The sequence below is a fragment of the Perissodus microlepis genome, chromosome 7 (genome assembly GCF_051167445.1).
Source record: "Perissodus microlepis isolate ML-2025 ecotype Zambia chromosome 7, ASM5116744v1, whole genome shotgun sequence".
Taxonomy (NCBI): Eukaryota; Metazoa; Chordata; class Actinopteri; order Cichliformes; family Cichlidae; genus Perissodus; species Perissodus microlepis.
This window is the reverse complement of record NC_140467.1, coordinates 22,591,477-22,618,988: the sequence shown is the minus strand read 5'-3', so window position 1 is coordinate 22,618,988 and position 27,512 is coordinate 22,591,477. Positions and strand designations below refer to the sequence as shown.

Below are 27,512 nucleotides of genomic sequence, written 5' to 3'. Positions count from 1 at the left end.
CGGTGGGTGGGGGGTGCTAACGCATGTGTCTGTAGGTGTGCATGAGTGCTGTGTGGGTGCTGTAAGTTGGAACAGTATCTCTGTAAACTTTGTAAATCTCATGTTTCCCACGCACTCCTGTTTCCATCATTATGGCATTATAGGATATGTGGATAACTCACTGCTCTCTATATTGATGTGTGCATAAGGCTACATGCTGTAAATGATGTGTGAAATAACCTTGGCATTTTGGGTGTCTTTGTTTTTCCAGATATAGCTGAGGTAGACGTGCTCATGTATCCCGTCCATGTCAACCTGCAGACTTTCTCCTACAGACACATCTGACTTTTACAAGGTGCGTTTAAATTCCTTTTTTGTTTTTGCATGTGTGTCGCAAATCTGCAGTGTGCTTGTGTCTAGTCAAAGTAAATGTAAATCCCCTGCAGAGCAGTGACATTAGAAAAGGTAAAGCAAATCAGACTCGCAGCTCAGGAGCAATGAAGGCTAATTTAGTTTTAGGAGAAATCTGAAACATTTTTGGGAGTGCTTAAACTTTGTTTCGATGATTCCTTTGTAAAACTGAGAATGCACAGTGACAAGAAAAGGATTTGCAACGATAATGTTTATTTATTTATTTTTGGCTCCATATTCATACTGTGTGACAGATTGAAGCTGCAAAGCTGTGTTTGCGTTGGCTAGACTAAGGAGCGCTTCTGCCCAGAGGGTTTATCAGGGAGAGAAAATATTGACCGCGAACAGTTGCACTTTGGTGGTGTTATTGCTTTTCACACTTGTGTGATACAGACAGCAGTCGCCAAGTACAACAATTGTAAACCCGCAGCCATATCGACGGTCGCATTGCTCTTCTGTACAGGACAACATGTTCCACTTGTGGTGTTTACATTTTAGTTTATTTCACTGGAGTGCTTTTTGCAGATAGATGGTGTAAGATTACAGGAACCTGGTAAAAAGAAAACGAAGTACTTATTGTTTAGGTGAAATGCAAAAACCCAAAGTGGCCTCTTAATTTGATTCTGAAATATGAATGCAAAACAACGTGACAAGACAAATCTGTGTTTGTGCACATGTGGTGTGATTTTTCATTAATATATACTGGGATTTCACTTGTTAAATCAGCTTTGTTTACTTCCTTATTATTATTATTCCTTACTGGCTAGTGCACAATTGAAGTTTATCACCTCAGTTTTAGAGTAGCATCGAGCTATTAGCTATCTCCGCAGGTGTGCATGATTCTCTGAATGAGATACTGATGTTACTATGATTATATGACACTGGTAAGTTTATTGGTACTGTAACAATGTGTACTCTACAATAAAAAAGCCAAACTGTTGCTCCTAATTCTTGTTTTTTTAAGTGATATAATAACCGATATATGTACATATGCTATTACTAAATCTAAGAACCATTTAATGCCAAAAACTCATTAAACAAAGGCATTTTAACCCATTAATCATTCTTTAATTCTTCGTTATTAATTCTTTAATAACAAATCATGCTTCTTAATTGTGTGGCACCTCACATGCAGTATCAACATTGCTCGTTATACTTCAGAAAATGAAATTTTTTTTAAATAGACAGATGTTAAATACGATATGAAAACGTGTTACCACAAAAGTTAGCGTATTATAAAATAAAATAAAAGTATTATAAAATATGACAAATTCCTTTCCAAAAAATTACTTTCCAAAAGACTGAAGAAGGATCTCCCTCTCGCTAACCACTTCCTCCAGCTTATCTGGGGAAATGTTGAGCCGTTCCCAGACCAGCCAACAGATTTGTTTGCTCCAGTGGGTCCAGAGTCTACCATGGGTCCTGCTACCAGTAGGACATGCCCAGTCGGAACACCTTACCCAGGAGAAGCCCACCTCGGCTGTCTTCTTTCGATGTGTAGCAGCAGCTCTACTCTGTGCCCCACCCAAACGACTGAACTCCTCTCTCTATCGCTAAGGGAAAGCCCATCCACCTTTCATATGAAGCTCATTTATGATGGTTGTCTCCGAAATCTAATCTTTAATAATAATAATAATGGATTCATGGCGTTTCTCACCAGTGATGCTCTATCTGGTGGCAGATGGCTGCATAAGATGAGAACACAATTATTTACCTGCCTTGGGTATCAATAAAAATGCAAAACAATTAGATTAAACGACTAGTATGTTTCGTACCTACTACAATATATATACGTATATCACTGTACTGTATGTGCCACAGTTTGAGTAAACTGATGTTGCTGTTGTTGCTTTGCTAACCTATAACATTTTTAAGTGGCGCTCTCCAGAGAATGAGGCATTTGACATTCTGAAATGGCAGGGACTTCAAATAGCTTAAATCAAGGATTGAGGTGATCCTCCACATTCTCATCTGTTGAAATGGCATACCAGTGTGGGTGTACATTAAACATTCATGCAAACAGCTGTTTCTTCTACAGGACAGCATGGCACAGAGCATGGCTTAGATTTCAAATCAGGCAAGTCTAGAAGAGCTGGGTTTGAAGAATATCACATGCAGTGTCGTGTATGAGGACAGGAAATTAACATATGCTTGGCTCTACTATCAGCAAAAGAAACACATTTTTTGAAACTGGCAGCAGGAATCCATAAATTTCCTGCAGGAAAGAAAATTGTGTTTACAATAGAGTTTGGTAAAACTGACTCAAATTTGCTAAAACAGACCAATTAAGCAACAGTCTACTTTATGATCCTCAGTGATTCTGATCTGAAACCACTGACTGAGTGAAACGTATTCATGGAAACACAGATCATAGAGCTCGAATAAGTTATTTTTCACAGAACACATTGCAATAACATTTTAATTCATGTTAAATTGATGCAACATGGTCACAGACAGCTTGAAAGGATGCCATCATTTCAATGCATTTCCAACACTTTTCAGCTGACATTTTAAGGATGTTTCACAATAGATGCAGTGATAATGAATGCTAGTTCTAGGCAGCTATGTTGTGAGTGTTAGGTATGAGGTACACATTCACAGCAAATGCATTGCTATCGTCATGCCTTCTCTTTCTTGTGCCCACATGCACCCTTACTCTCATGATTACTCTCATATTTGTTCAGTTTTCTGTCTCTGCGTGAAATATCTGCATCAGTAGCGCTAAAATCCAAACACAGCAAAGATGAAAACACAAGGTGTGTGTTTACTTTTCCATATGTCTGCAATCTACTCTTCATACCTCCCAAATGATCTTTAAAAGTGTACCATAGGTCACAGGCCTGATCTCTTCACAGGAGCTTTACAGTGACCATTTGAATAGCACGGTGACAGACAGATTACCAATTTACAGCCCACACAAAACCAGCACACCAGTAAATCAAAGTGCAGCTCTGTAATGACAAACACACACGCAGAAAAAATACAGCTGGCTCCTGTTGAACATTATCTCCTTTCCCCCTTCTTCAGCTTTAAAATTATACTGAGTGTGAAAAAAGATTGAGAATGTTAGTGACTAAAACAAAAAAGACATTGTCACCTATTACCACAAAGTCACACCTCACTCTAAACCACCCGCCATGCCAAATAATATGATGGCAAGCCATTCCTGCTGCATAGTGCAGGAATAAGCAAATTATCCCCTTTAGAAATAACAGCTGGTTGTGTTTTTTCTAATGGTGAGTCTCCATCACTGCCCGTCACTCCTCATTCATCAGCAGCTGTTAGCCATCACGCTCACTCTTCTGCTGGAGTGCAGTTTTTCATTGGCACATATCAGTTTGGATAAATGCATCATAACACAAACATTAAAGTGGATGAGGACAATTTCTGCACAAGTAGTTTGCAGAAACATGGCTACCTAGTCCGTTTCTAATAACAGTTGATCAACTGAACAAAGTAGCTGTTTCTGATGAGGTTATGAGTAGAAGGAACGGTATTGATTCCAGCTTTTGAAATTACATGTCTTTGTTAGAACTTTTTTATGCATGCTGAACCACCAGACATATTAGAAACCCTTAATGTTCGTTAAGCTTTTCATTTTCTAATTAAATTTGAACCCCACCAGGAGAATACATAGCTTAGACATATAACATGCTTTCATTGCAAATTAAAATTGCCTCTAAATCTTAACATTCCATTTTTCAGCTGAGTGAAAGTTACTCTTGAAAGCTATTTCTTTGTTCTTGCTTCTAATAGAGTTTTGAGAACTATTGTTCACTGACTATACTTAAATGTCTAATTTTTAGTGTCAGTTACTCACACCCCATGACTTCTGTCTTAACATATTTTCCACATTCATCACTCACAAAGACAGAAATTCATCATAAGAGGAGACAAACACATTTTTACATTATTTGCAACCTCATAGTCTCCTAATGATTGTGATAAAATCTTAACAAGACTTACTACTTTCTTACTTCAGTGTGTCTTAACTGCAGGAGACGGCCTTTTATCGAGGTTATTTAGTTTCATTTTAGAAAAATAATTTAACAATATCCGTAAGTGTTAAAGTTAACGCATTAAAGTGTGGATTTTTCTTGGAGGTGCACATCAGAGATGTGTAAAGCTTGCCCCTAGATTGTTGGAATGGCGCTATCTTTAGCGTACACCCACATATTTTTCTGCATGCTGGTAACCCTCTCAGCCTTCTTCATTTCTCTCAGCTCGGTGTGAGAAGAGACTTGACAAGTCAACCCCATATGAATCTTGATTCCCACCAATGCTCGTTGACTTATGGTAGCATCTTGCCCCAGTGTCAGGGAAAAGGAGAGGAGAAACAGAGCGAAGGAGTGAAGACTATGAGCTTAATGTAGATCTGTCATCAGCTGGCTGCAGATCAAAAGAGCAGCATTGGCAGGCGGAGCACAGAATCCACCGGAACCTCCTCTCTATGCCAAGCTTCGGCTTCTCTGAGGTAGACTAGCACAGAGGGGCCAGGCTCCAGGCGAGGCGTGTGCATATCTTCTTTCATTGTGTTTATGTATGTGTATTTTAGGAGGTGGAGAGGTGTGGGCACATGCACGCTGTCTCAAGGCAAGGATCTGGCACTGTGAAAATGTTACCGAAATCCCAGAAACACACAAGAAAAAAGGAAGAAACATGAAGAGAATGGAGAAAGTGTGATGAGCAGACGCATTTGCTCTGGGAGGTGTGGGATTTGGAGACTATGAAAGGCTGAACCGTTCTCACAGAGTGGGAGATTGGGAGGAATAAAAACAATGGCACAAAGACAGAGAGATGCAGGCTGTTTTGGGCTATACACCTTTACAGCACCAGTGTGCAAGTGTTAAGTGGATTCAAGGACGTATCTAAATTTCAGCCTTCAGAGGGTTGCAAGTGATTTCTTGCTTTCAACTATTGATATAAGAATTATCTTTGAATTTGCCGGTTCACTGTGCACTTCAGTGTGTCATTTTAAAATCAGACAAACCAGCAGATACGTTTTCTGTCTGGATTACCAAATTGATTTCAAATATTTAATCATTTGTTCATTAGCCAACTCTCAAATGCAATTTCTGTAACATAATACCAATTTGATACATCATCATGCTTCAGTTTTGCTGTGAGTGAAATGGCAAGGGGTATTTCAATTCAGTGCTTGAGTATTACATATTGTGCCCATAGTGATCCTCAAAGCAAAACAGTGTGTAATTATGTCTTTCAACAAATGGATTCATTCTCATAAATTTAGAATTAATTCATTAAAAATACATAAGAGTGGATTTGCGGTTTGCGGACTCCGCCATGTTCCCCCACCATATTGGAATACAGTGGATACAATAGGTCTTTCTTTCGACTAATCAAATTTTATGTGAGTGGCTAGAGACCAGCCACATATGAATAACATTAAAGATTGAGAAGAAGAGAAGTCATAGGAGCCGTGGAGGAACATTTCAATTTGTGTCTGCAGGAACGGAAAGAAACAATGCCAGCAGCGATAAAAGCCTCTTCCTTCTCACCTCAACCCTCATTTCCTGATCTGAAGTGAGGGCTTTAAACAACAACTACAGCAAGTTATAAGCTAAACATTACGAAATTATAAGCATTATAAGCTAACATTATGCCAGCTAATGGTAGGCTTGAAGTCACACTTTCCATCTGATAAACCGTTTGATTACTTTCTCACATAGCATAGTTCATTCATTTAGTGTCAAAGTCAAACAAAGTTACATTCACTTCAAAGACAGTTTCACTAACAGCAGCTAACAGAGGCTAATAATAGCAAAAACAGCCATCTTACTGACAGAAAACTTCAGCCATATCCTCAGCTACTCACCTCACTATCGCTGTCATCATTTAGAAAAGAGCTGAGGTAAACATTGGACTGACATCTTTCCACAGACAGGGAAAAACGCTGGAGCGAATGTAAATCTGGATCCAGTCTTTGGCTGCAGCTATCGGTTATTTTAGTTATCGAGTCTTTTGTTGATTATTCCATCGATTAATTGAGTAATCGAATAAGAAATACATTGGTCTTATTAATGAGCAATAATAAATATTCAAAAGAGTTTAAAGGCAGAAAACATCTGTAAAAAAAACAACAACTCAACCCTTTGAATGTGTGTTATGTGCTATATTAAATTTTAATGAAAACATTTTCTCAACATAATCTCAAGGACAGTAAAAGGTCAAATAAAATATAAGCAATCCAAACTAAGGCAGAAAACATTTACCTTTACTCTGACGTTAATAGGAGGGAAAACAAGTTCTGACAGTGTTTTTTTCTCCTGGATGAGGTAGATTGGTGTGTGTTCATGTTTATGAGTTTTTGTGCATGTTTTAGTGTGTAAGTGAATAAGTGAGTTTGTATCTGTAAGCCTTTAAAAGATAATGTGGTGGCTACAATGAAGAAAAGTGAGGATATCAGCATTCTGAAGTTTGCCCTGTGCTTTGATGCAAAGTTTTTGTGAAGCTGAAGACATAAAATTATGATAGTGTAAATGCTAATGAATATTAATAATAATTCAATGTCTAATTTAACAACTTACTAGCAACAAGTTGTCCGTAGCTCATAATTACTGGCCCATTTACAATATTATTGGTTTGTGAAAAAGGTTTTTCATACACAATTTGTATTATGTCAATTTCAATCTGAAAAAGTTTACAAAAGCCTTGTAATTAATATGGTCTAGTACACCCCGTGGCCCCCTTTAGACTCACCCCTGTTTGTTGCAGGTATCGCTTCCATATAAAATAGGACGGCTACCGTGAGCCTTCAGCAAGCTGTATAATTTAAACATGGTGTTAAACAGTAATCTGCATAGTTGAATACAAATTCTGCCTTACTGCTGATTTTTTTTGCTAACACAAACAGCGGTGGATGAAGCAGCTACAAAGTTCACTTTTCTTCACGCCAGTGTTAGTTGATCAGGTGCTTTGATGAATGACTCCCACTGGCTTTTTCCCAGTAAAGGTTTTAATGGCGATTTACAGGAACAGCACTTTTGTTTTAGACGCTAGAAAAAAGTTTTCTTTCACTCTATCTGAGCTCACCATCTCGGTAACACGTCCACCTCTTTATCTGTTTTTAGTTGCAAATTTAGGTGAAGCACTCGTGTTTACATCAAAGCAAAACGGCCACCAGTGGAAGAATAATGCATTTCATTTGGGAGGGGTAAGAAAAAATAACTCATTTGGCTGCTAGAGATGTCTAGTGGTGAAAAATTTAAACGTTATAACTTTAAAAACAAAACGTTGGAATATTATATTGTGAATTTGACTGAAAACAAGCTAATAAAAAACTAAAAGAACTTCCAGTAAGGTTTGTGTCTTACCTGTGAGTTTCTTCTTTATTATACCAAGGAGGAATTGGATTATCTCAGGACTTCTACAACTGTCTTAATGTGAGATTTTGCAGAAAGTTGAACAAGTAAGGATGGAGTAAAATGGCAACAATTTAAATACCTAATTTCCAATATACACCTTTAATAATGATTACTTCAAATGAATATTTTTTATGATTTTCACACTGAAATATCTCAGAAAACATTTCATTTCAGAAAAAAATTACAGGTAAAATAAAATTGTTTAAGGCAATTTGTGAAAATTACAGAAAATCACTTTTCTGTAGGCCTCAAATCTTCTCTTCAGTGAACTGTATTATTGCATATATCAAATATTTGAATCAATCAATGTTTGAATCGTATCAATATTCTGAATGTTTAACAGAGGGATTTGATCATATATCACTCAGAGCCTCATTTATAAAATCATTAACGCTTAAGACATTTTTTCTGTCTATTGATAATATTTTGACTTATCCAGTTAAAGGAGAGCATTTCCAAACTTCTCTCAGCAGATAAATGTAATTTCCAACAATCAGCAAAATGAAGCTAGAATTCTCAATCTGGCTTTTATTCATGGCCAGATTTCCGTTCTGCTCAAATGTAGACAAATGCTGCCTAATTTCCAAAAGAATGTTATCAGTTGAGGGTTAGAGTTAATGTTTGCTGTTGGCAATTTTCTGTTTTATTATTCCATGCAATGTGCATCTGTAAACTGAGCAAATAATCGGCAGGGATTTGAGCTCTTTTGTTGATAACGTAGATGTGCAGGTTAGGCAAATTACTGCTGTAAGCAGCAGATACTAAAAGGGGAGAATCTCTGACAACAAAGCTGTGTGAGCAGCACACTGTGTACATGTTTATCTCTGTAGCCCGAAGAGTTTTTAAAGAGTTGGTTGCTGAAATCACAGCTTGTCCTTACCAATCTTGCCCCAAAGTGTTAGTGTAAAGGTGCAACAAAGGAAGTGTGTGCGAGGGAAAATGCAGACATTTGTTTTTTAAAGTGTGTGTATGTGCGTTTGTGTGTGTGTGTGTGTGTGTGTGTGAGACTCGTGTGTTCTGACGTTTACTCGAACTCAATGTCAAACCTATTTCCAAACCACTGATTCAGCTGGTTGTGGAGATATACAGTGGTGCTGCCAGTGCTAACCTTTAGAGATTACGGTGACATTAAAAGCTGCATATGGCGAGTGGTGAGACCCAACCACTCGGCACCTCATCTGATGCAAATGTCCTCTCTCACCTCTATCAGCAAAAGTAATTATGGCAAACCACTGTGACATCTCAGGCTGCACAAAAGAGGGGAAGTGTACCTAGTATAGGTCACAGAAATACACCCGTCTCGCTGGGTAAGGAGGTGACAATTATCTTTCCATGTGGAGAGGATAGAGGTGTGGAGGGAGGAGCTCTTTAGCCCTCCAACTCCATCATTTCTCAAACGGAAGTATCTTTTGTGCCATCAGCCTCGAAGGACTCTGTTGAGAAACTGACACTGATGCTAACATGCTCGGGGCTAAGAAGATGCATCTGTATATTTGTACTTTCCCTCTTGGTTACTGGGGTTCATTATGTTGCCAACAAATGTATTAGGTTTAGATTTTATAATGCATTTTTTTTTCAGTCACCACACAAATATGAAAATGGAAAGCACTCTGGCAGTGTCTCTGCTGCAGTAATCAAATGTTGAAAAAGTGTCTGAGCAGAACAAACATGCATGTGGACATATCCAAATGCAGCGACTTATCCATAAGAGAGAGAGAAAAGGAGGAGAAGAAAACAAGCTTATTAGATTTGCTGTTTTCTTTGCCTCACTTGTATCTGCTTTCTTTGGTATTGTATTTTCTCTTCAGCTTTTATTTGTGATAGAAAGTGTAAGTGGGCTTTTAAATCGAACATATTCTGACAAACAAAGCATTTATTTGTAAAATAGGCCACCTTTTCAATAGCTTTTTGAGAAACTGATCTAAAAAAAAGGGTAAACATTTGCAGCATTTACTCATGTAAATTGTACTTTTTTAAAAATCTTTTGTGTTTAAGCTGTGTGATAAATAGATAACAGATAAAACTGCACATATTCCATGCTTGAAGCAGCCGTAATCCTCTTGAAAGGTTTTTTTGTTTTGTTTTGTTTTTTTTGTTTTTCCCCCCTCCAGTTATCATGTTTGTGTTGCTTGTGTGTTTTTTGTTGGAGTGCTTTATCAAGCAGAGGGGTTCTACAGTCCCGCCGCTGACCTTACGGTTCAGAGTCAGTGGGCTGTGGTGGCCCAGAGTGGCTTACGCTAACCTCTAACCCCCTGGCAGTCGCTGCTGGCTTTGCCAAACAAGTCAGCTGGGCTTTGTGCCCGAAAGATCCGACCTGTGTAAGTGTCATCTGCCCCTGTGGCGAGATCCCCTGCACCTGAGGGTGAGCCTCACCACATTATCCAATTCACTCGTGAGACAAGGTGGCATGGTACTTTACAAGGCTGGCCTGTTCAGCCAGTAAATGTAAGTATAAATATATTATTTTTTTAGTCATAGCTACATTTAAATTAGTTAATGTTAATGTAAATGCACCCAGGATATATCATCTTTTAGTCCAATGAAATTGTGGAGAACTATTACATGTCTGTCTGTGAAGGTTCTCAGTCATCCAGGTCATCGTAGTCAAAGGAGCTTGCAAAGAAAAGCGTCTGGACTTCTTTAAGTTACTTGAAGACGTTTCACCTCTCATCCGAGAAGCTTCTTCAGTTCTAAGGTCAAATGGTGGAGAGTCCCAGATATAAACCTAGTGGGAGTATCCCCCCACAGAGGGACAAAAGGACCCCCTGATGATCCTCTAATCGCCTGAGCCAAGGTGTGAAAGCGGGTGTGGGTCCCAATCAGCCAGAGTTTCGGGTGTGTTCATTGTGAAACCTGGCCCCACCTTATCATGCGAATTCCTGAGGTCAGATGGCCCAGGATGTGAGTGGGCGTTAAGGCGTCTGGGAAGGGATCTCAAAACTGGATTATAGATGGCAGAGAGTTGGTGTCGTAAACCCCCGCCTCTGTTCAAAGATGGTCGCTCACAGTGGACATAGATGGCTTCTTTCACTCCTCTTTCAAACCATCTGTCCTCTCTGTCCAAAATGTGAACATTGGCATCCTCGAAAGAGTGTCCTTTATCCTTAAGATGCAGATGGACTGCTGAGTCTTGTCCTGTGGAGGTGGCTCTTCTGTGTTGTGCCATGCGCTTGTGAAGTGGCTGTTTGGTCTCTCCAATGTAGAGGTCTGGGCATTTCTCGCTGCACTGTACAGCATACACCACATTGTTAAGTCTGTGTTTTGGCGTTTTGTCTTTCGGGTGAACCAGTTTTTGTCTGAGCGTGTTGCTGGGTCTGAAATGCACCGGGATGTCATGCTTGCACACATGTAAAGGAAGCACTCAAAACGTGCGGCTATCCTAAATGGGCGTTCTTAAAGTCAGCAAAGAGGCACAGAAAAGAAGACCAGACACCAGCGAGGGAGGATAAGAAGGACAGACGCAACAACATTGTCATCCCCTATGTAGCCGGTGTATCAGAAAAACTTAGGAGAGTTTTCTCCAAGCATGACATCCCGGTGCATTTCAGACCCAGCAACACGCTCAGACAAAAACTGGTTCACCCGAAAGACAAAACGCCAAAACACAGACTTAACAATGTGGTGTATGCTGTACAGTGCAGCGAGAAATGCCCAGACCTCTACATTGGAGAGACCAAACAGCCACTTCACAAGCGCATGGCACAACACAGAAGAGCCACCTCCACAGGACAAGACTCAGCAGTCCATCTGCATCTTAAGGATAAAGGACACTCTTTCGAGGATGCCAATGTTCACATTTTGGACAGAGAGGACAGATGGTTTGAAAGAGGAGTGAAAGAAGCCATCTATGTCCACTGTGAGCGACCATCTTTGAACAGAGGCGGGGGTTTACGACACCAACTCTCTGCCATCTATAATCCAGTTTTGAGATCCCTTCCCAGACGCCTTAACGCCCACTCACATCCTGGGCCATCTGACCTCAGGAATTCGCATGATAAGGTGGGGCCAGGTTTCACAATGAACACACCCGAAACTCTGGCTGATTGGGACCCACACCCGCTTTCACACCTTGGCTCAGGCGATTAGAGGATCATCAGGGGGTCCTTTTGTCCCTCTGTGGGGGGATACTCCCACTAGGTTTATATCTGGGACTCTCCACCATTTGACCTTAGAACTGAAGAAGCTTCTCGGATGAGAGGTGAAACGTCTTCAAGTAACTTAAAGAAGTCCAGACGCTTTTCTTTGCAAGCTCCTTTGACTATTACATGTCTGCATTTATTTCAACCTCCCCTATAAACTAAGGACTCCTGCATTTATGCAGATTATACCTAAACTATCCTAGTGCTGGAAAATACTGTAAGCTTTGGTTTTCTGCCACTAGCTATATGCAAAAAGTTTTGTAACCACAGTGTCGTCACCCATTGGTATATGGACTATAATCTTTAAGCATGAAATTGCAAATTTTGTGTGATTTATCTTGGGCTTTTCATTTGTTTGTTTTTATTTATTTATTAGTTTTTTAAACCTGAGGTTTCAAGTGACAGGGGAAATGGAGAAACTGAGAGCAAACTATGTTCAAATTTTCAATCACACTGTTGCCATGTCCTTAATTATACAGGGTTTTATTGTGCTGTTATATTTTAAACCAAACCAGAATTTACAAAATGAACACTGTGCTGTAATAAACAAGACTCATCATTTTATTTTTCAATAGCTGTCAGTCGCTTATGAAAGCCCGTTTCCACCACTAAAAAAAACAAAAACAAAAAAAACAAGTATCCATAACTCGAAATTTTGACTTATTAACTCAAAATTTCAACTAATTAACTTGAAATTTCGAGTTAGCCCTGCCAATCAGTAATCTACGTGAATGAGGTCACTTTCTTGTTACCCGGAAGCATATGGCGCAGAGTAACGCGCACTCAAAACCAGATCACAACAAATTGGCTCTTTCGCGAGTACATTGGCTGATAGTAACGCCATGTGATTCAGCTAATAGCACAAGGATTTCATCATTTTTGAAGCCACGCTGAAAATACTCAGCAAACTGTGCATTCATGACTGGATGTAATACCGGTAGCTTAGCTGTAGCATTTGTAGCTGAGGGCTTCAGCTTCCGGGTAACAAGGAAATGATGTTATTCACGTAGATTACTGAATGGCAGCGCTAACTCGAAATTTCAAGTTTTCAAGTTTCAAGTTACTTTAATAAGTTGAAATTTTGAGAAAATAACTCGAGATTTCAGGAAAATAACTCGAAATCTCGAGTTATGGATCCTTTTTTTTTTTTTTTGTGGCTGAAACGGGCTTCCATAGTCGCTTGTGAAATCAACTTTAGCAGCAATAACTTTAACTAATCCTTTTCTGTGAGACTTTGTGGCATCTCTGCCACTCTGCTTTTAAGCCATTGCACCAGTTCATTGAGATTTGCACACATTCATTTATGCACGTCTGTCTTAAAGTCCTGCCACGGTATTTCTGTCGAGTTGAGGTCTGGACTTTGACTTGGCCGTTGCAACAGCTTGATCCCTTTATTTTAGCCATTCTATTGTAGATTTGCTGCTGCGTTTGTTGTTGTTGATCTGTTTAAATAACTCAGACATGTATTCAGTTTAATTGTCACTAAGCCAATTTAGACCAAGCTTTAGCTTTGAAACTGACTGATGACTTCAGACTGATTAAGCATAACTGAAGAGTTCATGGTTGTGTCTGCAAAACAAGCCCAAATCATCACCTCTCCAAAACTGTGCTGGATAGTCGATATGAGGCGTTCGTGCTAACTGAGTGTTTGATTTTTTCACCAAATTGTCTAAAGGACATCGTTGCAACAGTATTGTGGTTTGTTCAGTTTAAATTGGCAAGCATGGCAAATCTAGACCATGCTGCTGTTTTTCTAAGAGAAAAGTGCTAAGATGCACCTGAATGCTCCATACAAGAAAAATTCCAAAAGTTCTGTTCTGATAGAGGTGGAAACCAGCTGATGATTGGTCTATCAAATGCATTCAATTAGCAGCATCTGGCTGCTACTTACTCTTAATTCCTACAGAAGCAGTAAGGGTGCAGTTAGTTTTCACAGACGTGCACAGAGTCCTGTGAAAACTTTCTTTTTCACATGACTGTATATAGTACAGCCATTTTCCTCCAATTCACATTGTTCTCTTTTTTTGGTAATTATATTAGTTGCATCATATTAGTTCTGCAATTTCATAAATGCAGTAAAAAATATAATAAAATATTGTAAAAGTGAAAAGCACCAAATAATCATAAATAGCTCACTGCTTAAAAAGATTTTTATTTTTATGTCTTAGTGTAATTTATACTTAATAAGTTCTTTATTGACAAAAGGAGAAAAAGTGCACGATCTTATTTTTTAACAACTAAGTCGTTTTTGTTTTATGCAGGGACTATGTTTCAAAACTTTTCCGCTTTTTCTCTTGCAAAATTACAGTATGCAAAATGTTAATAAATGAATAAGAAATTTTTTTTTATCAAGTCAAATAAAAGTTTACTTCACTAAGTGTTTTTTTGATTTGTTCTGCATGATTTGCCCCATCTTAGAATAATTTGTTCAAGCTGGATATGGAAAGTTATACATTTGAAACCGCAGTTAATGCAGAGGCTGCCTGATAATAGATTGTGGTTAATCCGGTGTATTGTTGTGTAGAATAAACACATATTTCTCATGTTCGGGTTGTCGGTTCCAAGTAAAACACTTGCCATATTAATTTTGACTGTGTTGGAAGAGTGGGGGCGTTGAGGCAGTCTGTCCAATTAGTTATTGCACTGAGTGAGGAAAAGCATCACATTCATTATGTGAAAATATGGCCACCACGAAGGAGCCTCTTGAATTGTAATGAAGGAGGTCCCTTGATAGCCATGAATTCACCAATTAAGGTTCTCATATAACGTTCAAATTATGTGCATTTTAACGACTAGTTTTGCCACGGAAACACTTGCGTTTTCCTTTGGTTTCAAGGAGCTTTCCTGCTCGCAATTGTACAAGTAATTAGAATAATTAAAGCTTTTGATGTTCCACATAGAATGGGACGCATGACAATATAGAGAAAATGCAAAAGAGTTGTAATTAATTTTAAAGCTTTGTGCTCCTGTTCTCTCCCAGTAAAGCAGCTCTTATTGTCTGAGATTCCATTTTCATTCAGTGAAACAACTCTTATTAGTTGGGGAGAAAATGGCAGCTTCATTTTCCAGAATTAACAACTTTGTTTCTTTCACATGTCAACTCAGTAGCTGAAGTAACTCTATTAGAGGAATCCAAAGTAAATTGCTTTTCTTTAAACTTTTTTTTTCCTCTGGGAATGTTTTATTTTTCTTATCTATTTATTTTTTTCTGAACACACACTTATTTCTCCCACTCAGGCCCTCTTGGTATGTGGTTATATCATAAACACAGTCTGACCCCACTATTTCGCTGCTGACAGCAGAACAAAGCATAAGGTTTAGCTGTGAAACATCCAGTGCCAACCACAGGTTTCGCTACTTGTTTTTTAACTCAGTTTTGTCCCTGAAATGTCCTTATTTCCATGCTTTGTAACGTGATGGCTATTTTAAAGCAAGAAATAACATCTTCCTGAGATCAGCTGAACGCATGGGCCTACATCATGTATGCGTGATATATGTGTGAGAAAGAAAGAGACAGCAGAAAGAGGCAGGAGAGCTCCCTGCCTGAGTTTTTATCATCCTTAAATATACCAAAATGAGTCTTGGGGAAAAACGAAGCTGTGTGTCTTTTGAAGAATTAATAAGCCTGTCTCATTTGAATGTGTGTAGCGTCTCGGACAGTGTGTGGAAGCCCCGGTTCCACACTTTCCTGACAGCGCCTTTGATGAGCACTGATAACGTACAACGACTCCCAGGGAGTGAGGCATCCAACAATGGGGGTAGAGTCAGTGGAGGCTGGCTGCGCTGATCCTGACTGAGCTTTATTATCTGGCCTCTCTCCAGCTAAGTAGTGCATTAGGTATTCCCGAGACAAAGTATTTGGTACAGAGTGTGTGCCCATTGTTCTCTGCTTCTACTCAAGGAAATCTCTTACTCTGACGGAGGTCATTGGTTTCCTCACCTGATGGACGCTGTCTCTTTATCACATGGGTATTTGTTAAATCCTCTTTGTGTAGCATTGCATCCTTAGCATTGTTTGGGTTTGTCTTGAAGCTTTTTTGCAATTTGAAGAAAAAAAAAAAAAGTCACATTTTCAAAACAGAATCTACTTTGACATGAATTTAATTGGATGGCTTTTGCAATTTAAAGGGTGTTTTGGCACACTATGTAGATTCAGAGGCCCTCTCCGTTATCTATTCAGTTCCAAATTATAGTTCACATCCAGTGTTGAGTTTTCCCACTTGTCATGTCATGTCTATTTAGTGTCACATTAATGTGGTTTGAGGAAGGGTGTGATTAGTGCTATTGTGATAAAAGCTACCATCCAGAAAATTTCATAAAACGTGATGAGTCAGAGGCCCAGAAATGGGTTTCGGCAAACAAAATGAGTGGGCAGAGGTGCCACTGAAGCAGGTACATAACTATGAGCCCTTGCCAGGTAATATTCTACTCTGTGACTCATAACCTACAGGAAATGACAAAAAGCATTATCTGCCTTTGTTGGGGACAATTTTGTGATTATGGGGTTGATAGGTACATTTTGCCATTTGATAGCAGACACATCTGCTCATTTTAGCTCTAGTTTGGCCAGCTCTTTTTGCACCAGCTTCACCCCCCAAAAGTGCCCCTCCATCCTTTCATCCTTACATGTTTGTTACTCTAATTACTGCTTTCTGTGTTTAGAGCATGATAAAGTAGCCAGAGGAGAAGATTCAGCTTAAAAGTTTTGAAAAGCACAATTTCTTTGATGTGAGGCTCTCGGTGAAGCTCTAAAGGCTGCACTGATGGAGTTTGTGCATCTCCAGTGTGTTTATCTGTATTTACTGTACATGTGGCTAGCTATATAATTTGGGCGGTTTTAATATTTATATGTGTTCTGACTTCCATATAGTCTTTGATGAGCTGTGACGATAAGCAACAACGATTTGATCCAGTTTTGAAAAGCTAGAAGATGTGCTTGTGTGTACATAAGAAAACACATTCATTGAGTACATCTGCTCAAGTTTCTTCATCTATGTATCTAAACTCCACCAGGTTCTGGCAAAAATACTAATGAAAGCAGTGGGGTATTTTCCCAATTAAAGTATATCTGCATTTAATTTACTGATGCAGCCAGACTCTAAATATGATAATTTCTGAGATGGTTTGCTGCATACATTTCAACCTCACCTGAAACATACTTGTTACATCAAAACGAAAATTTGACAAGGAGCCCTGGGGAAAGCTAGCCTGTGACCCTGTTTTAATATGTTTCCTCGGGCAATTTCTCTGCTGCAATAACATTCACTCACACTGGTAACTTGACAGGTGATGTGAAGGCCAAGAAAAAAAATGCAATCTACCCGCAGAATGCTGGGAACCATCCATAGGAGAAGGACAGTACATATAAATAAGCCTTGAGGGACATTTTTAAAGAACTAAACTTTCTAATTGACCAGAAGAGAGGAAAAGTTTCCTGTCTGGCCAGATACTTTAACATAAAGCTGAAGTGACTGGCACTCGTTGGTGGCAATGTTATTATAATAAACTAAAGTAAAAACTTAAATTAGACATGAAATATCATTTTAGTCAACTAAAATATGTTAATAAACTATCTGAAATCATTTTGTGAACTTGGAAAACTAACTAAAGCAAAATAAAAATGTAGAGGAAATATCCTTTTTATTTTTAGTATCTGTTAGTTTGGTAAACACTAAATTACAACTTGCCTTGATGAAGCGTTGACTGAGATGTTTATTGGGACTCTGGGTGTCTAAAAGACTGATTTCAAGAAGTTATGTTTTATTTGAATATTATGTGAATATTTATGCAGATTTTTCTAAATCTGTCCTCTGATATATTTCCTCAGGACAATAATAATTAAAAACACTAAACCTAACAATGGAAGAAAACTAAAACTAAACATTTTAAAACAATAAAAACAAAACTGAAAAAAGAAAGACAAACTCTGGGAACTAACTGAATTGAAACTGAATTAAAAATAAAAGTTCATAAATTAAAAACGAATACAAAACTATGACTATGTAATAACTCTTGCTTACTTGCTTAAAGTAATCACGGCATTCCACAATTTGATAACCAGGAAGTTGTTATCATGTAAATGAAAATAACATGACCAAAGGCCTGGATAATGGGAAACAGCAAGTATGCTTAAATGAAAGTGAGCCATGAGCAGGATATTGACATGAAGAGCAAAATTGGAATTGATTTGTGGGGAAAATGGGGTTGCCTTCTTCTAGAAGCAGCAGCTCCTGTGAATTCCTAATCCAACAGAACCGGGCTCCCATTTCTCTCACAGACAGTCCTGCAATCTGTAGGAGATTGGAAGCTTGACAAGCTTCCAATCTCTCCTGTATTAAGATTCAACCCCTCTGCGATGTTGGCAGACCACAGGTCTGACAGGAGTCTTGTAAACAGGCACCTCACCAGCGGGCATCTGGGTACAGAACATTTAAAACTTAAAAAAAGAAGGGAAAAAGAGAAAATCTGTCCATATAACTCATCGGCAACACATATTTGCTCTGAGCTGTTTTACTTTGCTGTGTTTAAATGCGATTTTCTGTTTTGCTAATGAATATTTTTTAATAATACACATTGAGAAAGACTCAGTGGAAAGACTGTTCTACTGCTTTGTGTCAACATCTTGCAGAGACACGGGCCCTGCTACTCAGCGGAAAGTTGTTTTTTAATCCCTCGTCCCCTACAGTGTTAATTGGACAGCAGGTCCACAACAACAGACAGAACTCCCACCGCAGGAGCTTCAGTGCAAGGCTGCAGGGAGGCAGTGAAATCTAAACTGAAGTGACACTGAGTGACTGGGCCATGGGGAAGGGAAAATGAGCTTTTCCTGGAGAAAGGGGAAATCTTTGAATAGGCAGATTGACAGGTTGCGCAGTCGGAGGAGATGGAAAGCACTTGTTGCTGCTCAGACGCACCGAGAGGTCAGATGCCAGGGTTGACAGCTTTGCCGGAGTGGCGGCCGTTTTCCATGTGACATTCTTGTCAAATGTTTGGCTGCTGGATCTCTCACAACAAACACAGCGGTAAGCTGACGGTTAATCTAATTTCAGCGGCCACAATCATGCGCGTGGCCTCAGGGGGTTGTTTTGCCTCGATAAGATGTTAGAGGGGATGTAGACAGAAGTCTCGGCTGTGCTGTGTGCTTGGCGGTGGTTTGTTTGAGAGGAAACCTTTAAAGTGATACGAGGAAGTATATATCAAAATGAAAAATTCACCTGTTATTGCTCCTGTGTGTCAGACTGCGTTGATATGACAGAGAAAATTGCTTTTATCATGGAAACACCACAAGCAATACAGTGCAGGGAACAAAGAAAAATCATGACATATGTCACTTAGAAGAGAATAAAGAAAACCGCTGTCAGTGCTAGTGGCAACCTGCACTCAGAGGAGGTGTTGGGTACGACTCCAGTGTGTAAGAAAGGACTCTTTAAACTAGGAGATGGGATTTAAAAGCAAAAAATCCCACATTAAAGTGCGTTTTGTGGTTTGTGAAAAGACAAATTAATTTTTTCGTGACTGTTTGTCAGTAATCCAGCAACATCAGTCAGTACTGTTGTATCTAACAATGGATCAAAAAAAAATCCTCCATTAGAAAATCAGAGAAACTCACTAAGAGACATTTCCGCATTTTGCTGTCAATACTTAACTAAAACTTTACTAGGTACACAAACACCACATCATTAAACCTATTGACATGGCACTGCCCTGGCTTCCCCAGCAGGATATTACACCAAAAAAGAGAGAAAAACTACTTAAGAACATCATGAAGAACATGAAAAAGTGCACAGGGCTCTGTCTCAGCCTCCAACCCCCCCACTAATTTAACCTCTGCTGGAATTATGAGAGCACAGAAAACCAAAACCATCGGTCAGAGAAGGGTTGATGACACAACAGAGACCCAGACAATATTAGACTGGTGGTTTTTGTTGCGGCTCGTTTGTGTGTGTATTGGAGCCATGTGTCTGCTAGCTTTTTTAGAGCTAGTCTGCGAAACCGTTACTGGGAGGTTTTTGACATATTAAGTTGGTGGATATTAATGGAGTCACATATTGTTTGGGTATATAACATATTTGCAAATATGCAGTCACAAATGGTGTCACTCATTTGTCATAATTGGGTCAAATATGCCCTTGGAGGCAGGGCAGAGGAAGAACCTAAACAAAGTAATTATGTTTTAGTTTACTTGGTCGTCTGCTTTTCCAGCAGAGCTGCCAGGGGATGTTTGATAAACAGCAATGAGACGACTGCTCCAGGTTTATTTGATACAGCGCTGCCTCAGCCTCTGAAATAAGCTGATAGTGGGAATGGATGCCGTCCTTATAATTTATAAAGCCTCCATTATGTTGTGTTCTTGACAGGATTTACCTTGAAAGTGTTCCCTTGGCACTGCACGGAAGTTGAAAACCTACTTTTTAAATGACAAATATTCCCAAACATGTAACAGTATCTCTTTCATCTTTTGTGCTCACAGTTCAATGTTGTACACCTAACTCTTAATCCAAAAACAAACAGAGGACATAAAGGGAGGAAGAAGAATATTTGTTGCTCTCAAAGTGCATTAGTGACCCGCTGATACATTAATCAAAAGCATTAAAGGAAGGAGGTCTTTATCTTCCACTGAACTTACAGTTTATTTAATTTGCAAACACTGGAGGCATACAGCTCTGTATGAAATCGCTGTTGAACAAAAAAATGTAAAAAAAAAAGATTTGATAGAGCATATTTTACATAAAAGCCATAGTGCTGAGAAATTTAAGAATTAATATGCATAACTGATGCACTTACAACATCCCAGATTGGCATTTTAATACTCCCATTATCTGCTGAGGGAGAGACAGCTCCCATGTGCAGCTGATCTTGCTGACTTGCGTAAAACTACGTGTGCTAATGCTGGATGAAAAGCCAGAAAGGCAGAAAACAAATCATGAAAAATCTTTAATTAGTAAATAAAACAGAGTGCTTTGAGAGTTTCAAGCATAAGAAAGTCAAATTATTGTTATTTAGAGAATCCACCACTGATCCAGTGTCTCAAATCTGAACAGACTCTTTGCAACAGTTAGCAACTTTAATGGTCATCAGTGATCCACAGTGTTTCCATTCAATCCAAGTCAAATGAGCTATTACAAAAGCATAGGCTACAACTGAGGCATTTAACAGCACAATTAAATTCCAATGGCCTAGTATCTATTGAGCAATTAACCTTTGGTAAACCAATTATTATTTAGTGTATGATGACAAAAGTTAGGTCCTGGAGGAGCCATGTCCTGTTTTAATAGACGGTCTTATGCCCTATAAAAGATGGAAATGTGGAGCCATTTTAGTACCCCATTAGCTTAGCTGTGCTGAAAGGCTGCCAGCTTACTTCAGCCGTAAGTATTGATTAATCGGCACAGAACGTCTCACTGTCTGGGTTGGCAGGAAGGAGACAATGAATAGATTTAAAAAAAAAAACAAAAAAAAAATGTCCAATCCATCCAGAGCTGGTACAACGCACCAAACTGTTCTCATTCCCAAGGTAACTTATATTGCTATTTTGTTATAGCTTCTGCCATCTCTGATCCATGTACCGACTATTGCAATATTTGACAGCGACACTTTGAAAGTGCCACCAAGACTCTATAAGACGGCATCAGTCAGCAAACTGTCCTCCTCGAGACTGTAGGTTCCACCACCTGTTTTTACACTTAGTTTGGTTTTATTTTCACTTGCTTTTTACTTTGGATGTCATAGTTGTTGCTTGGTAAGACATAAATACATAAAAAAACATGTACACTGAAAAATATCACAATGCAATAAATTGCTGCCAAGGGGGTCTGACCAAGTGTCCATATGTCAGTTAGGAATAAAGTTCACCAGCTGTTCTGTTGTCCATCAAGGGCCGTCCTGTTAAGTAAAGTTTCCAAAGCCTCTTACATCAAGTCTTTGGAAGCAGGTCTACTCCCCTCTTGTCTTACTGACAGCAGTTCCGTAAGTTTGACAGCTCTCTGTACAGCCCGTCTGTTCACGCAGCATTGTGTAAATATAATGCATCGACTGCCATTACAGCACACTTAGTCATTTGAATGACATTGTAAATGACGTTGTTGATTGTCACTGGAGGGTCATTTGTCATTTTAGTTGTGACTCCAACAATCTGGACAATTCCCAGCCCGTTATATCCCTCATGGAACATGGAGGAGCTCAGCCATAAATTTATCACCAGCAATGCCATTACCTTTAGCTTGACGGCCCTCAAGCAATGGCAGTGCAATAATAGAGAATAGATTTTATCCCGTACGGAGCAGAGGCTTTCGCTTGTGCTTTATTTCCTCCTTCCAGCCTCCGAGATAAAGGAGAAAATAAGGTAGCCACTGAAGTGTTATACCTACCTTAATGAAAGGTTTTAAACTGATACTGATATTGACTCAGAAGCCCCAGGAGCATCCCTGTATATCAGATTCAGTGTCATAAATGAAGATCAAGAATACTGTTAACTTTCCCCTACACTAACCTAAAGGAAAAACAAATCAAGCACTGCACTGATGAGCCTTCTAATTATATTTTCTGTTGCGATACGCAGTGATTCTTCAGTGAGATCATAAGAGACGATGAAATGCCTCACATCATGAAAATGTTTAATCTTGCGATGGTCTCTGACAACTCACAAAATCGCCAGCAAACACGGCAACTCAGATTTCTTTTATATAAATGGACTTAAATAGCGGATTTTGATCCCCCCTGATTTGTCTTGTAGATCGATAATGATAATGGAGGATGATCAATAGCTAACCGTTGGGACTCTGTGTCAGAGTTGATGTCTATTTGTGATGCATTGTGTGTGAGACGTTAGCTGGGATATTGATATGAGTGCTCATTTCCTGTTTACCACCAGCACTTTGGTGACGATATGAGCCGTTAATGAAAAAAATCAGTGGAGCTTGTCAACTGTCATCATGACCAAATGAGGCAAAAAAGAGGAGTGAGAGGTGGGGGATTTAATAAAGCACACATTTTCCTTTTAGTCCATATATGTAGCATAATCTAGATATTTGTTTTAAAAAATAGAATTTAATAATGGATTGCATTCATATAGCGCTTTTCGGGGCCGTCAAAGCGCTTTACAATTCCACTATTCATTCACTCTCACATTCACACACTGGTGGAGGCAGCTACAGTTGTAGCCACAGCTGCCCTGGGGCAGATTGACAGAAGCGAGGCTGCCATATCGCGCCATCGGTCCCTGTGGCCATCACCAGTAGGCGGTAGGTGAAGTGTCTTGCCCAAGGACACAATGACCGAGACTGTCCGATCCGGGGCTCAAACCGGCAACCTTCCGGTTACAAGACGAACTGCCAACACTTTGAGCCACGATCGATGTTTTTTTTTTTTTTTTTCAAGTGGAAATCCTATCAGAACTTTAAAGAGAACCTGCTAAGGCACATATTTTTCTGCCAACACAAATTACGACATCTAAGATTACAAGATATCCTTTCATTGCTTTATTAGATTTTCTGGGTTCTTTTTTTCTCACATTTTTAGGCTGACTTGCAAAGAGATTTTAGATGCGCCGTGATTACATGATTATGTTGTTTCTGAGGACTATGCACTGATTATTTTTATAGGGGAAATACTACAGCCACCCCAGACCATTTTCTCCAGCCTGTTAAATGCTTCTCCTATTGTTATCTCTATCTGCTGTTTTTACTCCTAGCTTGCTGTTCGAGATAGCAAAACTCCTGCTGTACTTCCCCAAAAACTAATCTGATAATGTATGTGGGCAGGAAATAAGATACTGTCCACTGGCCACACTCAAGAGCATAAGAACGTGCACTCTCCATGTCACACTTCTTGCTGCCTTATTAGCATAAATTCATTTGTTTCTTGTTAATTATGCATTAATCTCAACCTACTAATGAAGGCAAGGTCAAGGCACTGGTAAAAGATTCCAGCAGTGAATACACCCAAAGGAAATTAAGAATTTCAAGACAGGGAATTCTTGAATATTTCTCACATTCGGTGACTGCTCAGTACCTTCGAGTGCAGGCATCATGGGATGATAGGTGTGCTCGTTAAAGGTTGCATAGAGCTACCGGGCTCGCTGTCATCACAACGCCTGTTCTTCCATTCCTCTCTCTATCTCCCGTATTCTTTTTCTCTCAGTCTGACTGAATATGAACCCAGTGCAGAGCATTCGCTGCCGTGCCCTAGCCTGAAAACAGCACGGCTTCTTTCCTTGCTACACCTCTACACCCTCATTATCGGCCACCATCTGCCCAACCTTAGCCGCACATCACCCCCACCCCCCACCCCCCATCCCCCTAGCAAGCCCATCAACACTCCCCTCTCACTCTCCACTGGCACCTTGGCTCACAAGGCAGCCCCAACTGCCATTTCTCTCCCAGTCACACATTTGTCCTCTTCAGCCATGTTTTTTCCCCTCTGTAATACCTCTGTTTTGAGACCCTCATACGTGAACAAGCTGTTTGTTCTAAATTAGTCTCAAGACTTTTTGTCAGTACTTACAGTTTTTTACCCTTCAGCCTGAAAGGCTCATAACCCCACCGGGTGGATGGCCAGTTGGGTGGCTTTTACACCAAACTCTGAGAACACAGTAACTTGAGTAAAAGGCAATTTAGGATTTTCAAATTAATAAAATAGCTTAGAGGCTAGAGCTCATTTTACTAAATGAGTCCCTTATGGATAAATTTTGACTTCTAATACCTATAAAGAAAACCTTGTGAATAAGTTAAGTACATTTCATGAACTCGATTTCTAAAACAAAAATAAATAAATAAATAATTATTATTCAGTGTTTCCACTTTTAGCTAGTCTAAATGTAACACACAGACAGGTTATTTTAGTAAAGCAGCACAGCCGGGTGTCTACAGTCTAAGAAATCAATCTATAAACATACAGAAAATGTATGTAACGATCGCTGAAGTCATGGAAAAAGTCGTATTTGTCCTGTTGAATGAAATCGTATATAGTCCATTGATTCATTCATGATGAAAACCCACCTAATTCTATGTTTTTTGATGGTGTGTCTACTTATATTGGTGTAGCATGGCAGGCCAGTGATGGTTTCTTTGACAGTAAGAAGGTAAAAATGATGAAGATTCAAACCTGTGGACCATCAGTTTGGACTCTGATGACATGATGTATTCTTAAGGACAAAGGCCAAATACATCTGTGACACCCCCATCACACATGTATCTACTAAAAACCTCAGAACACTTTTTTGGTGGTCTTGGCGTCAACGTTAAGGCTAGAGGTCAAGTCTACTAAAAATCTTATGAACATAAAAGCTTGAGAAGAACGTCCTGTGCTGTCCTGAGTAAGCCACAACTGACCAAACTTCTTGGTGTCGGGAGTGTTGATGGCACAGCCACTTTTTCTATCAGCCCTGTCTTTCTGTCTTCATGTTGTCTAAGACTTTGTCAACCCAGAGAGCTTACAGGCAGAACTGGGAGAAAATGGGGCCCTACAGCCGCTCATCCTGACTGATAAACAGGATTTTGTGCCTGGCAAGCTGAAGATTGTCAACTCCAATCTCTGCAGAGAATTACAACCGGCAGTCAATGCTGGGACACTGGCTCAACAGACAGAGCATCAGACCCTGTGTACCAACGAGTGGGAGACACTGACTCCTTCATCATGATAGCACAGCATGGTTTATTCATGGCTGACAGAGCCAAGGGTACAGTTCACAGTATCAACAGCTCTGTTTTTCAGTGCCCAAACAGCCCTTTCAGAAACACATTAGAAAAGGACAGAATGTAAATGTCACCGCGTTTGTGTAAAAACTAATAACTTGAGCTTGAATTCAAGAGAACAGGTAGCTGACAAGGCATCGCAGCTCATGCTTCATGATTTATGAGCTTTTTATATTTTAACCTCTCATCTGCGCCTCTTTATCTTCAGGCACCGTCTACTGTGCCACCTAGTAGTCTATACAACACTGGCAGTGAAAGAACAATGGCTTTAATTGCATAAGTAGCATTAACGTTTAACAAATAGCCTTCACAGTCAGAACTGTTCTTTCTCAGCTTGTGAGCGCTCGAATCCAGCTTTTGACCCCTTTTTCTTTGAATGGAGCCCTGGAGGTTGCATTGTTGTCTTTATTAAATGCCAGCAGTTAGCGTCTCAAAGCAATGTCGGCAGTTTAAACTATGCAGGGTGGATAAACGCTTGCCTCTGTGTCACTGAGTACTTTAACCAGGTTGTTGCTTCCTTTCATAAAGGTGGTGAGTTTTTGATGCTCTCTAAATCAATTGGAACCAGTTGGCTGCGAGGCCCCTTTGGTGTTGAGTGGCATTACCCAGAGATAAGGGAGCTCAGACGTGACAAGCAATGTTAACCAGAAAGCTCTCCTCCCAGTTGGATCATTGCTGTGCAGCTCGTGTGCAGGAGGGAGCCTACTGTCTAATTGAACAGTCTGAATTTCTGTTGACAAGACTATAATTTCTACATATCAGCAAGGAAAACACTTGTCTTGTTTCTCTGCTCGTGTGCCAAGGCTCTGATAAATGTGGGCTAATTTCTATTTGTGAAGACATACCTCATTCACATCAGAAACAAGGTTTGGTTCGAGATAATTTACTGGAAAGGGTAAGAGGGCTGTGGATGGAGGCTAAGCGGATCTATATCCATATCTTTAGCCTACCCAAAGCTCAGATGTTAATCTAATTTGATGTCTGGGGGGGAGGAAGCACAGACTAGACTGGAGGATGAATTATATCGGATGTCATCAGGAACATGACACAATAATTTCGTTACCAACGTGTGGAATGATATTTATTGGATTGTGACAGGCGTTTTTTAGAAAGAGTAGTTAGTACCTGTCTGACCTTCCACTGCAAAAATGTTTATTATGAAGAAGCGAAACAGTCATGAAAGCAAGGAAACTTCGATTGAGCCTCAGTTTTACAGCATTTCATAAGACAGTTGCTTCTTGTCACCCATGACCAGCTGTTCTGGTTGTTTTATTGTTCAGTTCACCAAGCAGTTGGTGTCATTGGGAAGGAAGAACTCCCTTTCAACAGGAAAAAACTTCTGGCAGAAGCAGGGAGGGAGGGGCAGCCATCGGCCTTAAGTGGTTGGAGGTGAGGGGAGGGAGAAAAGGCAAAAGAAAAACTGTGGAAGAGAGACAGAGTTTAACAATAACAAATGATTAATTTTAAAAGTGGTGTTTAAACACACAGAGAGTTCTGGCTGGATGCTATTTTTTTCTCCTGTTTTCAATTGAAACCTGGATGGATTTTTTTAGTACGTCTGTGTGTGCGTCTATGTGCGTGTGCCTGTGTGTGGGTATAAAATATTATTTTTCAATTTTTTAGACTGTTGTGCTTCCTCTGAAGGTTTTCTTCAAATAATTAACGTAATCAAAGCATTTATGGTTGTTATTCACAGTTCAGTTCGTTTGCCAACACATTTCATTCCTAGGCATCACAATCCAGTCGATTATAGTAAAGTCAGTCATAATCATTTGCCTGCTGCTGCTGTCGTCTGCTAGCTTTTTATGATGTAATTTATGAGAGCATGAGATTTTTCACTCATCAACAGAGGTGTGGTGCTATTTGTTTGAGTAGCGGAGTGCATCGGTCACGTGCACGCCCCTACA

The 27,512-nt window shown here is 39.6% G+C and overlaps 1 protein-coding gene across 6 annotated transcripts in view; it reads left to right on the top strand.

Annotated features, from left to right (window-relative positions):
* mgat4c (mgat4 family member C) overlaps positions 1 to 27,512 on the top strand; it is a 122,260-nt gene that overhangs the window by 68,456 nt on the left and 26,292 nt on the right. For all 6 annotated transcript variants that reach the window (XM_084934224.1, XM_084934219.1, XM_084934223.1 and 3 more), the window contains one exon: positions 251 to 334. The gene's annotated coding sequence lies outside the window, so the exon portion shown is untranslated. The remainder of the gene's footprint in view (positions 1 to 250; positions 335 to 27,512) is intronic.